We start from the raw sequence: 14,447 nt of genomic DNA, 5'->3' as shown, positions 1-14,447 counted from the left end.
GCCTACGGAGGATTAAAGGGCTTGCCAACGCATAAGTTCTAAAATAACTACGATATAATGTTCAAATTCCCCACAAGTTCCTTTACCTACAAAATTCTATTGAAATTAGCAATTTTTAAGTCGTTTTAGAATTTTCTCTTTTGTTCAGGCTTTAAATATTGAAATTTGTTTAAATATTTGCTGCGAAAGAAAACGAAATAATAATACGTCTTTACAATTATTGTAAAGATTATTTTTCAATATGTTTGGATAGTTAAGAAATGCCCATAATCCCCACATTTTCCCAACAAAATGGTTCTCCCCGCTAAATACTCAATTCTTGAAAAATTCCCCTCAATTTCCCTTCCTGGCGTACATACGCGTGAGACATGGTGTCACTACCGAACTTGCTCGATGGAACGACTTCGAATTAAATATAATGACGCCTATAGAATCATATTTGGATACCGAAGATACAGCAGCGCATCGACAATGTTCACGGAATTATGACTAAATGGATTTGCCCGCCTGATGAGACACCGGGTCACTGGAGCCAGGATGCGGCTAATGGCTTCCACCAATACGTTGGTAACTATATGGGTCGTGTGGGATTGCACTAACCTCCCCACATCCTGGAATAAAAAATATTATGGCTTTAGCCGTGTTTGGTGACCATATCTGAATAGGCAGGTACTCCCCCCCACCTTCCTCTTCCCCATCTCTTTCCCCTCTCCACTTTCTTCGTCTTCACAACATACTCCGATTGGGGATGCTATAGTCTCGCTGGCTCCAGAAGGTTGGGAGCTGTTGGGACTCTTGTGCGGTATTCACATTGAAAACGAAGATTAAATCGCCAAGGGTGAACATGTTCTTTTTTTATTTTCGTAAAAACTTGTAATTATGAAAGGATATTTAGTTTATTTTTAAGTTAACGAATAAATTTTCTATGACGATTTTAAATGTGCCAGTTTGATTTGTCGCCTTAACGGCATGACCGTTTTTAACCGGCCAACGTTGGCCCGAACGTTGGTCTGAACATGGTCTGAACGTTGGCCGTCGCCAACGTAGGGGCCAACGTGGACTGGGCCCTTAATATCTAGGGAGTTTTTCGCACTTCAAATGCAAATAAAAAATAAAAAAAAACAGTTCCTACTGAAGGCTTGCGAATTTTTTAAATAGTTCAATAATTTTACACTATTACAAATTTACTTTCGTATATATTCCTAAATCAAAATTCATTTACACAATAAATTTGCTGAATCTCATTTTGACAGTTTATCTAAATTAAAAGTAATAAAATCTATGGTAAAAATCGGTTAATTGTTTTTTTTTAATTCAATAATTTAAAAAAAATGGCAAAATATTTGAAATGTCAATGTCCACTGAAACTGTACGTTAATTAATTTTTTTTATCATTGTAGAAGGAAGTATTTAAAGCTATAAACATTGAAAAGACCATGACACAACACCGGAACAAATTTCATGCTTCTTCACATTTATGGCTTAAATATTGGTTCAACTTGTCGAATTCCGCTGAAAATAACACTAAAAAATAACACTGGGTTTCAATATTACTACAAAATAACTATTTATGTGGTGAGAGGTGGTAATAGTTCCGTTTTTTCTCAATCAAAGTTCAGTTTGGAGGTTAGGAAATATGCATAAATTATTAAAATAACCCAAACTAACACGCTAAAAATATATTGTGTGCATGTTTACTTAAGGCGATGCCATACGTAGTAATGCAAAATCACGTGTTTTTGGTTTGAAAATTTGGTCGCCTAGAAATGTTTCAGATACTTTAATTAAATATTGCGAGTAGAATACATCTTGACCCTTGAAATAATCGAGTATTTTCTATATAAGTCTTTTTATAAGCACAGAAAAAAATAATGTATATTGTTATATTATATGCATAATATATGTATATTATATGTATATGGCCTATGAAAACTGCTTTAAAGTTCAAAATCTCCTACTTGCGAACCCATTTTCGGTTATGATTTTTTGTATAATGTGGCAAATTAAGTTATTTATAAAATGATCGAAAAAAAAAATATTTATGACTGAACATCCATAAAATAAAATAAAAGCCACTTTTTAGCCATGTTTTTTTCTTTCTTGCATAAATCAAAACAGGCGGATGGTGTTAAGCGGGAATTTAAACCTTATCGCCATCTACGTAAGGGTTGTTATTGATAGTGGCTCAATTAAAAATACTACACGACGTAGTGCATCGCCAAACCCCGACTTGAGTAGTTGTCTTCATTAGATAATATTTAAGTTGAAATCAATTGTTATTTTTTTGAAGAGCCTTTGCATGCAGCGGAATTCGACAAGTTTACGAAATCTCTAAATACTATAAAATAAAGTAGCTTTCCTCGTCTGTCTGATTGTGCGCTCAGTACTTCTAAACTATGCAACGGATTTTGATAGGGTTTTCACTAACACACAGAAAATTTCTTCCGGGAGGTTTATATATGTAATTGATTATTATTATATTTATAAATAGTAGAGACAAGTCGATTGCAATTAGGTCGTAAAAATACTTTCGGGCGCTTGCATTGATAACGCTGGCTAAACCTTATGAGATAGATCAAAATAATTCACTACGGAATTGTTTATCTTAAAAAGGCCTACAGAAAAGTCCGGGATGGTGTATGTTTATCTGTAACGTATTGATGTGTACAGGATATAATACTGGGCCCTTAATCTCCAGTATTATAACGAGAAGATGTCAGGTCAAAATAGACGGAGAATTGTCCGAAGAATTTACAGTATCACAGGGACTTAAACAGGGGGACAGTCTGGCTCCCACTCTCTTCAACATTGTGCTCGAACATATAATACGAAAAACACTAATAGACACTGGCTCCAATATTTGTTTCAAGAGCAGTCAAGTTGTCGGATATGCGGATGACATCAACATTGTCGGAAGATCAATTTCAGCCATTAAGGAGGTCTTCGACCCTTTAGAAACAGGGGCGCGGGAAGTAGGACTGCGAGTTAATGTTGACAAAACAAAAATGATGGTACAGAGCAGGAACCCCTCACACAGAAGAAGAAGTAGTGCACTATTTAAAGACAACTACTCATACGAAGTGGTCGATCAATTCACCTACCTGGGCTCCAGCCTGACAGAAAACAATGAGGATCCAGCAGAAATCAGAAGGAGAATCACAGCAGCCAACAAAACATACTTCTCTTTGCTGCCAGTGTTTAAGTCACGTAGTGTTCACAGAAAAACCAAAATAACCATATATAAGACCATTGTAAGAACTGTATTGGCATATGGATGTGAGGCGCTGACACTGACGGTAAAGATGGCTGAAATGCTGGATACTTTTGAAAGAAAGGTGCTGAGAAGAATATATGTACCCGTGAAAGAGGGCGAACAGTGGCGTATCCGGCACAATATAGAATTGTACGATATATATAAGGCCCCTAGCATCTCTGCACACATGAGACTCCTCAGGCTGAGATGGGCTGGGCATGTACAGAGAATGCCGGATACACGCGTCCCAAAAAGAATTCTGACTGGTCACCCAGGTGGAAAGAGAAAAGTGGGAAGACCCAGACTGAGGTGGGAAGATGAGGTAAGAGGGGATGCAGCATAGCTTCTCCAGGTGACAAACTGGAAGTCAGCCGCTGAGGACAGGAGGAGTTGGAGGCGACTGTTGCAGGAGGCCAAAGCTTGATATGGGCTGTAGCGCCATCGAAGAAGAATATATATATTAATAGTCGTAGATTCTAATATACGGAGGTTGTTTAATTCGGAATATAATAAACTGACAATATAAGTAACAAGTTGCTTAAAGGCCGTCTAGCGAGAGAATGGCTTCCCGCCACCCGACGATGTAATCCGAGGCCTTTAGTAGCGTTCGGTTATGTTCGGTAGAACCCGAAGCTACCCGAACGCAAACACCAAACACTACATTTATCTCCTAAAGATAACTCCCAGCAACGCCGGGTACACATCAGATAGTATTTTAATAACGATTGGACTAATTATATTATTACTAGTTTACTATCCCTGACCCGGGGTAATGAATGGTTTGGAGTAAAGTAATGAGTCTTCCTCGGACTTTCCCTACGTCTTCTACCATTCATTCGCTCCCTAAACACTCCTGGCACCAATAAGAACAAACCTTGCAATTTTAAACTAAATCGGCCGAGTAGTTTTTGAGTCAAAAGGTTAACACATACGAACATTGCATTTTATTTATATAGATTATTATCCATAACTTGTGTCCCTCTTAGGGCGGCTTGCACCATAAGTTAAATTTGATTTAAATATAATTTTAAACACATTATTTGATTTAAGTCGACTTGGCGTCTTGCACCACAAAATTTAATTCGTTAAATGCGTTTAAAGAACTGTCAAAGTTAAATACCCAAAAGCGGCTGTTTAACTGAGTTAAACGTGTTTAGCCCTACTCGTAAAGCAGTACTGTCAAAAATATTTAGGTTATCTCTTCGATTTCTGATTGTGTTTAAAATCTATCTCATTTTAATTTGTATTCACAATGAACATTTGGGATTTGTATTCTGACGATCATGAAGAAATTATGTTATTGAAATTATAAATAACTTAAATAAATTATAATATAGTCAGAAAAGTAAACAAGAGAACAAATTTATTTGAAACACTCAGTGCCAAGAAGTTTCAAAGAATATTTCGTCTCAGTAAAGAAATGACATCATTATTAGTGCAAGAAATTGAACCTCAGTTAAAATTCAACACCAATAAAACATCAGCGAGGTGCTCGTCACTTGGAGCTAACACTCCTTATCGAGGAGTAGGTACTTTGCAAGGTTGTAAACTTCTAATCATACCTACAGCATTCTTATAATACTTTAAAACAATATACCTAATATGTAAAAGAAATAAAAAAAAAAACAAAATTACTCGGATAATTGTTTTATTTTTAATTCCAACAACAGAAGCTCTTTTTGTATTATTTCATCATTATGTCTATTTGCTTTAACTTTTTCTTCATAAAATAAATGAACACACTATTAAACCACACACACAATCACAAAATATTTTGACACTTCAAGTAAAATGAAACATCGTAGCTGTTTTATTTACGCGTAAATGGCGGTAAACACGCGGTAACTGTTTTACCGACGCGTTAAACGCGTTTAACTAAAATTGCCACCCAACTGCGTGGTGCAGGACGCAACTAAACGCATTTAAGTTAAAATGTATTTAGGGTCTTAAATACGTTTAGTTAAATACAATTTAAGATAAAATTTGCGATAGTTGGTGCAAGTCGCCCTAAGTGTTATGTATCATCAGTGAGATGAATGAACCAACACATTTTATCTTTTTCCTTTAGTTGTATCTTTCAAACCTTCTAAGAGTCCCTTTCATAATATTGGTAAAGTTTTCTTACCCCGAAGCGTATACATTATTTAAATAACAGTTCATTTCAACTTCAGCTGAGATAGAGATGGTATAAGATGTATTTAAAAGTTCCATTTTTATTAAATCATAAATCTAAATTTCCTTGTTAAAAGATTTTGTGCTGCCATGTTGGATTTAGTTTATATATAGCGAAATATAGCGATTCAGTCTAAATATGCTCAAATTTTTTTATTAACCCAAACTAAGAACACAACAACTTATTCTGTGCCCAAATCAAATATTTGAAATATGTTGAAACAAGGTGTTATTTCAATAGTAAGCAGAGTAAGGAAAATTTTACAAGAAAATTTTTCACTACGCGTAAATCGGCCTTTTAATCTTTTCAGATATCAACTTTTATAACATGGTTTTACAACACATACCCTTCTGGGATATTACTAAAAAATTATATCAATGATGCATGCATCTAGTGTATTCTGAATTTAATAATCATCATTATGTAGTGGGACTATCCACACCATCAATCATCACTGTCGGTGGGATTATCATCACTATCAATCATAACTATCGGTTGGATTATAATCACTATCAATCATAACTATCGGTTGGATTATCATCACTATCAATCATAAATATCGGTGGGATTATCATCACTATCAATCATAACTATCGGTTGGATTATCATCACTATCAATCATAACTATCGGTTGGATTATCATCACTATCAATCATAACTATCGGTTGGATTATCATCACTATCAATCATAACTATCGGTTGGATTATCATCACTATCAATCATAACTATCGGTTGTATTATCATCACTATCAATCATAACTATCGGTTGGATTATCATCACTATCAATCATAACTATCGGTTGGATTATCATCACTATCAATCATAATTATCGGTTGGATTATCATCACTATTAATCATAACTATCGGTTGGATTATCATCACTATCAATCATAACTATCGGTTGGATTATCATCACTATCAATCATAACTATCGGTTGTATTATCATCACTATCAATCATAACTATCGGTTGGATTATCATCACTATCAATCATAACTATCGGTTGGATTATCATCACTATCAATCATAATTATCGGTTGGATTATCATCACTATCAATCATAACTATCGGTTGGATTATCATCACTATTAATCATAACTATCGGTTGGATTATCATCACTATCAATCATAACTATCGGTTGGATTATCATCACTATCAATCATAACTATCGGTTGGATTATCATCACTATCAATCATAACTATCGGTTGGATTATCATCACTATCAATCATAACTATCGGTTGTATTATCATCACTATCAATCATAACTATCGGTTGGATTATCATCACTATCAATCATAACTATCGGTTGGATTATCATCACTATCAATCATAATTATCGGTTGGATTATCATCACTATCAATCATAACTATCGGTTGGATTATCATCACTATTAATCAAAAATATCGGTGGGATTATCATAACTATCCATCATAACTATCACTGGGATTATCATCACTATCAGTGGGATTATCATCACTATCAGTGGGATCATCATCACTATCAGTGGGATCATCATCACTATCTGTGGGATTATCATCACTATCAGTGGGATCATCATCACTATCAGTGGGATCATCATCACTATCAGTGGGATCATCATCACTATCAGTGGGATTATCATCACTATCAGTGGGATCATCATCACTATCAGTGGGATCATCATCACTATTAGTGGGATCATCATCACTATCAGTGGGATCATCATCACTATCAGTGGGATTATCATCACTATCAGTGGGATCATCATCACTATCAGTGGGATCATCATCACTATCAGTGGGATCATCATCACTATCAGTGGGATTATCATCACTATCAGTGGGATCATCAACACTATCAGTGGGATTATCATCACTATCAATGGGATCATCATCACTATCAGTGGGAAAATCATCACTATCAGTGGGATCATCATCACTATCAGTGGGATCATCATCACTATCAGTGCGATCATCATCACTATCAGTGGGATTATCATCACTATCAGTGGGATTATCATCACTATCATTGGGATTATCATCACTATCAGTGGGATCATCATCACTATCAGTGGGATCATCATCACTATCAGTGGGATCATCATCACTATCAGTGCGATCATCATCACTATCAGTGGGATTATCATCACTATCAGTGGGATTATCATCACTATCAGTGGGATCATCATCACTATCAGTGGGATCATCATCACTATCAGTGGGATTATCATCACTATCAGTGGGATCATCATCACTATCAGTGGGATCATCATCACTTTCAGTGGGATCATCATCACTATCAGTGGGATCATCATCACTATCAGTGGGATCATCATCACTATCAGTGGGATTATCATCACTATCAGTGGGATCATCATCACTATCAGTGGGATCATCATCACTATCAGTGGGATCATCATCACTATCAGTGGGATCATCATCACTATCAGTGGGATTATCATCACTATCAGTGGGATCATCATCACTATCAGTGGGATCATCATCACTATCAGTGGGATTATCATCACGATCAGTGGGATCATCATCACTATCAGTGGGATCATCATCACTATCAGTGGGATCATCATCACTATCAGTGGGATCATCATCACTATCAGTGGGATCATCATCACTATCAGTGGGATTATCATCACTATCAGTGGGATCATCATCACAATCAATCATAACTATCAGTAGGATTATTAATTAATCGTTAATTCATACCTACATATTTACATAAAATAATTTAAAGAACGTATTTTATTATTTCAGAATAGCGGAAGGTGTGGGCATCGCCTCTCTTGCAAGAGGTTTTTACAATTTATACTCCTCTTCAGAAAAGTCTCCACCATCTATGTTTTCAAAGATAATTGACTATGTCGGCTGCATTATATTCATCCTTTTATCTATGATTGATGGCCACGAATTGATGTCAGCCAAACACCAGGGTGATAAGTTAACTCATCCCCTCCAAAAATTCGTACTCAGCGCTCTGACGGCGTTGATGTACTCGCTACGAGTCATGAAAGATAGACACGGTACCGGTGAAGTAGTTGCGGAAGATTGCAATGAATAATCATTACACTCTTGTAATTTTCAATTATTTAATGATTACATTCTTGCCAATTTCTTTATTTTATCCCGGGAATGCACGAATCGAAACCAAATTAAACTGTTGCGAAGGTTGAAGATGTGGTATTTTATAATAGATTTATTACAGCAAGGATTAGTTAAGTTATCGCTGCGCGAAAGGAGTTAGTTGTTTTGATTTGCGCGTTAAAACGTAGCGCGTAGTAGACTGACTGACTACCTTCCCGCTGTCACTTATATTAGGTGTCAATACGATTCAAGTTGCACCTAAGAAAGTTCCCGAACATTCTAGTTGCTATGGCTACAAACATTGCCACCCGTAACGCTGATCAACGGCCGAAATTTCCAGTATGTTCTATGACGGCCTAGGTACCCTGGCGCTTGGCACTGTATACTAAGTAGTACTTGACACCGTCCGACTCGAGTAGTGGCGTACCACTACAAAACCAAACACGTCTTAATCACTTATACGGCCTGAGTCAACTCATCGCCTGGGAGGTTGGTCGACATCAATATGTAAACATAGTATGTAGAGAAACCGATGAATATGATGGAGATGGTATAGTTATTACACAGAGAAAAGGATGAATATCAGGAACATAATGGCGCACCTTGTAAGTGACAAAATAATATCTTTTCAGGTGTTATGTATAGCAACCAGAGTAGAGTCGAATACAGCAGGTACTCGCATCGTATTGTTTGCATACAGCATGTTTCAATCTTGTTATTTGTCTTCAGAAAAGAAAACTCTACTGAAAATGTAAAACATTCATGTTTTTAAAAATAAAAAGAACACACTATAAAACTACGAATAATTTTCATATACAAACTGAATCCAATGAAGATGACCATAAAATGAAGTGAATCGACTTAACAATGAAGATTACCATAAAATGAATTGAATCGACTTCAAAATGAAGATTACCATAAAATGATTTGATCGACTTTACAATGGATTACCAAAAAATGGAATAAACCGACTTCACAGTAAAGATTAACGTAAAATAGAATGAACCAACTTCACAATGAAGATCACTATACAATGAATTGAATATGAATAGACTTCACAATGAAGATTACCATAAATTGAATTGAATAGACTTGACACTGAAGATTACCATAAAATCAATTATTTTGTATATATCTGTATGACCTTTTCATTTTTTCAACTAAAATTTTGCAACTTTTTTCAGAAATCAAAGAAAATAATTTATTTATTATTTATTATTATATTAGCTGTTAAATAAAGCAATTAAAATAACTGATAAAAAAATTCTTCTAATGGAAGAAAAATCTTTATAACATAATACATCTGTAATTAAGAATTATGTTTAACTAGCTGTACCCTACCACGCGTTGCTATGGCTCAGCCTGTCTGTGCAGATAGAGAAACAATAGCGAGCGCGTGTTACTTCCAACAGATAGCGCTGTTTTTCACAAAATCTTGCTTTTACCTTAGTTTTTGCTATAGGTGATATCAATATAATATAGGTTTATAGGCCAGTGCAATTAGCGACAAAAAGGGGGTCGCGATCGAAGTAATTCCGGTAGTCCCAATTTTTTTATATGTTATATAAACTGATCCCCTGATGTAAAATCTGAGTTTCCGACCTTGGCGCACCTGTGCTCGCGCCGCCATTTTGATAAAACTGGCCGAAATCGGGCCAAAATCTAGTTTTTCCCAAATATCTCATTTCCGATGCAAATTTTGGCTAAAATATTTCAACAAGTATAATAGAACATAAAATAACCTACAACTTTTGCAAAACCAAATTTCTTCCATCTCTAATAGGTACCGAGGTGGAAAGTCGTAAAGGTGCGTATATTTTTGAAAAAACAATTTTTTTGCGCGACTAGGTTTGGTTTTTTATAAATACCTCGTTTCCAGTACAATTTTGTGAAAAATTTATAGTTAATAATTTTGTAGAAAATAAAATTTCGTTAAAGAAATAGGTATATAATTTATATTTTTTATCTCTATTTCGTATCCAAACTCTATTCCACCAAAACCAGGCTAAAAATTGAAACAGAGGTTAGGTGTTTTAAACTTGGCATTCCTTGATTTTATTTTTCTTTAACAATTATTGTTCTAAGAACATATACGTTGACAACAATCGTCATGCCTGTGTCAGACCTAGCTATAAATATAGTAGATCGACTATTTCAGCTTATCGGTCGCCATACATTCCCAATGGGAAGACCACTAAAATAGGCCAAGCCACTACATTTGTGCTCGCAGCTTGGTCTGACATGCCTATCAACGTAATCACAACACACATTTAAGATTATTAATACAATTAAGATGATAAGGTACATAAAAAAGATTAAAAAATGGTATTTTCGTAAAATTAACATTTATTGACATTCTTTTCTTTATTAGTTAAGTTGTCAGCATAACAAAAAATAAAATTAATGGTAGATCAGTTTAGACAGAAGTACGAGCCCTTGAATATAGTTTCTTACTTCTGGCCCTGAATAGCTTCTTCATCTGTCTTATCACCCAAATTTGTGGCGACTGGGTCATCATATTCCTCGTCATCGTCATCAACGAAGGCTTCTACAGCATTCTCGCAGGAGTTACCATTGCAATGAATGCAGAGTAGGGAACATTTCAAACCCGACTTTCTACAGGTGCACTTTCCAGCGCAACCTTTTTTTGCATTGACATGATATGAAGTTCAGCAAGGCCTGAGGTGCAGCTTCCTTCAACATTGTTACTGGAGTAAGTAACCCAACAGCATCCTTTTTCCACCCCCATTCAGTCGGATCTTTATCGTTACCAAGCCAAGTCTGCACTTGCAAGTATGTTCTTGAAGCGTGTTGCTGGACTGCATCTTTAGTGGGTGGTAGCCTGGATAAATTGAATTTGTTCTTTTTTACTCCTTTGACAAAAATGATGTACATTAAATTTGATTTCTCGTTGCCACCATACAAAAGTGCAAATAGTTGTTCGGCAGCCAAAGTGATTGTTTCTGTCTTTGCTTTTGGGTCTTGAAATACACGAACAAGTTCATTCACTGAGTGGTTCTTGAGAAGAATATTACAAAATTTGTGTTTGCCTTGACCGAACGGAGCTCCAGTTGTATCGCAACCACTTATGGCATGAAGGAATAAAATGTTTTCAACTATTTCAATGTGTTTAAAACATTTGTTCGAGTACAACGCGTTAGGTGATTTACCTTTTCCAACTTTTTGGTAATATACGTTGGGAGGTGAGAGAGCTGTGAGGAGTACCAGCAGATCAATATCCTGACCAACGATTATGACTACATCATGTTGAGATGACAACAAATTTGCTGTGTTCACTATGAGAACGTCAGCATCCTCTTGAGTTTGTACTGTCGTTATGTGGGATCGTGCAAATGAGGTTCTGAGTAGGGAAATAAAATGAGACTTGTTCTTCTCATTTCCCAGAAACTATTCCTGTGGCACTTGTGGGTGCATGCTTTCAAAAAACAAAACTTCAGCAGAAGTTGTAACTCTAGCACTCCGTGCTCTTTCCACCCCTCTAGTGCTTTTCTTTTCCATAGAATCTGAGTATCCATCGAATACCACTACTGCATTGGATCCATAATGATTTTGTACATACCTGACATATTGCTGGAAAATTACTGAAAAAGGTTGAGCACGACCCCATACAACTTTGTGCAGTAAATATCCTCCATCAATTACGTGTATTTTACTACTTCCCAGTACTGTATTATTTGGTAGAGGGTTGAATGATGAATAAAATATGGACTAGGCTGTACTATACTATAATATATAATAATACTGTAATATAGGCTCAAGACGTGACACGCGGCAACTGAAGGGAACCCTGGGGAGGAGTAGAAGGGTGGGGGGGGGTAGCCCCCCCCATACCGAAGTGCCCTCTAGTAAATTTATAGATGTATGTATTTAAAAATGCAAACAAAAATCTAATAACGTGATAATAAACCGTGATAGATTTTCTGTGCGTACCTACCTAGATTTGTTTATTCTTTATATCGGTAAAAAAACTAGATAGACATAAAACTTGCCCAGTTTTTTTTGAAATTTTATGTTCTACATAATTTGTATCAATAAAATTTTCATGAAATTCCACTGGAAACGAGGTATTTATAAAAAACCAAACCTAGTCGCGCAAAAAACTTGTTTTTTCATTAGAGATAGAAGAAATTTGTTTTTACAAAAGTTGTAGGTTATTTTATGTTCTATTATACTTGTTAAGATATTTTAGCCGAAATTTGCATCGGAAATGAGATATTTGGGAAAAACTAGATTTTGGCCCGATTTCGGCCAGTTTTTTCAAAATGGCGGCGCGAGCACAGGTGCGCCAAGGTCGGAAACTCAGATTTTACATCAGGGGATCAGTTTATATAACATATAAAAAAATTGGGACTACCGGAATTACTTCGATCGCGAATCGCTAATTGCACTGGCCTATTATGAAAACACACGCATATAAGAATGCGTTGTGCCAAAATTTCACAGCAATCGTTGAAGAACTTCCGGAGATTTAAGATTTTGAACAAACGAACATTAAAATTTTTATTTATATGGATGGATATTGTAAATTAATAAAAAATCATTTATTTATGTTAATAAATCTGACCGATGAAACTAAGATATTAATTATTTATATACAAAAATGTTATTAGAAGTTGAGTGCGATTAATAGAAGTTTTCAAGGTGGGATTTTGGTATTTTTGCCAGTGGCGGCGTAGGATATTTTTAGTTTTTATGAGATCTTTTATTGAGTTTGGGAGGTTTTCCTTGAAATTTATTGGGGAGGGTGCGGGGAGCGTTTTCGAAGAATCGGGTCCTGCAATGTTTAGGTCGGGATGAGAGTTTGCAAAGTCATGAAGGATTCGTCCGTTTTTGTTGGTGAGCCTACTATTCCAGGTGGGGTGTTTTGCGTTAAAATCCCCTGCTAGAATAGTCGGCGTTTGGCGATGGAGGATTGCAAATTTAATTAATAATTCTCAATGGACCGGAACGTTTGATACATAAATGAACCTACACCTACACCGTTTGATAATGGAGGTGCTTTCTATGGTAGACAGGGGGGGCGATGTTGTGTTTGTGAGCGCTTTAAGTTTTCACGTAGACGGCTGTGCCACCGCCTCGTGAGTGTCGTTTCTGTACAGTGTGTAGTTTGCGATTATTGATGAGTGTGATTAGAATTAGCCATTTAGTTAGTAAATAGAAATATGATCGAGATGTAGTCTACCGGTGAGGTGCCAGATTGGAATTTGAGTATGAGATCGGCGATGAGTTCGACGATATTAGAGAAAAAATAATTTTTGAAGAAGTCAATAGAAAGCCTTACTTACTGATATTTAATGATTAAAAATAAATTTCGAAATATATTATGTTCGAAACATAAATAAAAACAACATCCAGTCTTTAATTTTTTTTCACTATGAGGTTTTTTGTTTGTGCCTCCTGTAAAATTTGACATTTGGTGGTATTCAAAAATCTGTAGTATTATTTTTTAGTCTTCTTTTTCTCGTAACGTAAGATCTGAGTAAATATAACGTCAAAGTGAAAACAGCATCAAACCGGGTTCCAGGTTCACAGGGTTTATTGACGTTGTATACGCAGATCTTTACAGATGTACTTACATTTAATCTATGCTTTCTGGGTCGTCACTATTATACAACAAGACATTACTCCCACATGAAATGCTGACGGCAATTCCAGAGGAAAGGCTGTGCGAGAAATGGCCGAACCTGCTATGGACGGATACCGCTAAAGTAGCCCAGTATAGGGGCAGAATATGATGTTTAATGTCCCGCACTAATCTAGTCATTTTCTCTCTTTAAGATGACCCAACGAGAGAGCCAGACACGGAAGCTCATGTCGATGAGAATTCATACTTTGCCTGTGTATTTGAGGCATATCTGAACAAGCACCGCCTGATCTATGCTGGACAGATGACCTGATCTATGCTGGCTCCTCGCAG

Source organism: Hesperophylax consimilis, chromosome 26, assembly GCF_061612785.1.
Source record: "Hesperophylax consimilis isolate HC1 chromosome 26, BYU_Hcon_1.0, whole genome shotgun sequence".
NCBI lineage: Eukaryota > Metazoa > Arthropoda > Insecta > Trichoptera > Limnephilidae > Hesperophylax > Hesperophylax consimilis.
The sequence above is the reverse complement of the archived record's forward strand: the minus strand, read 5'-3'. Positions refer to the sequence as shown.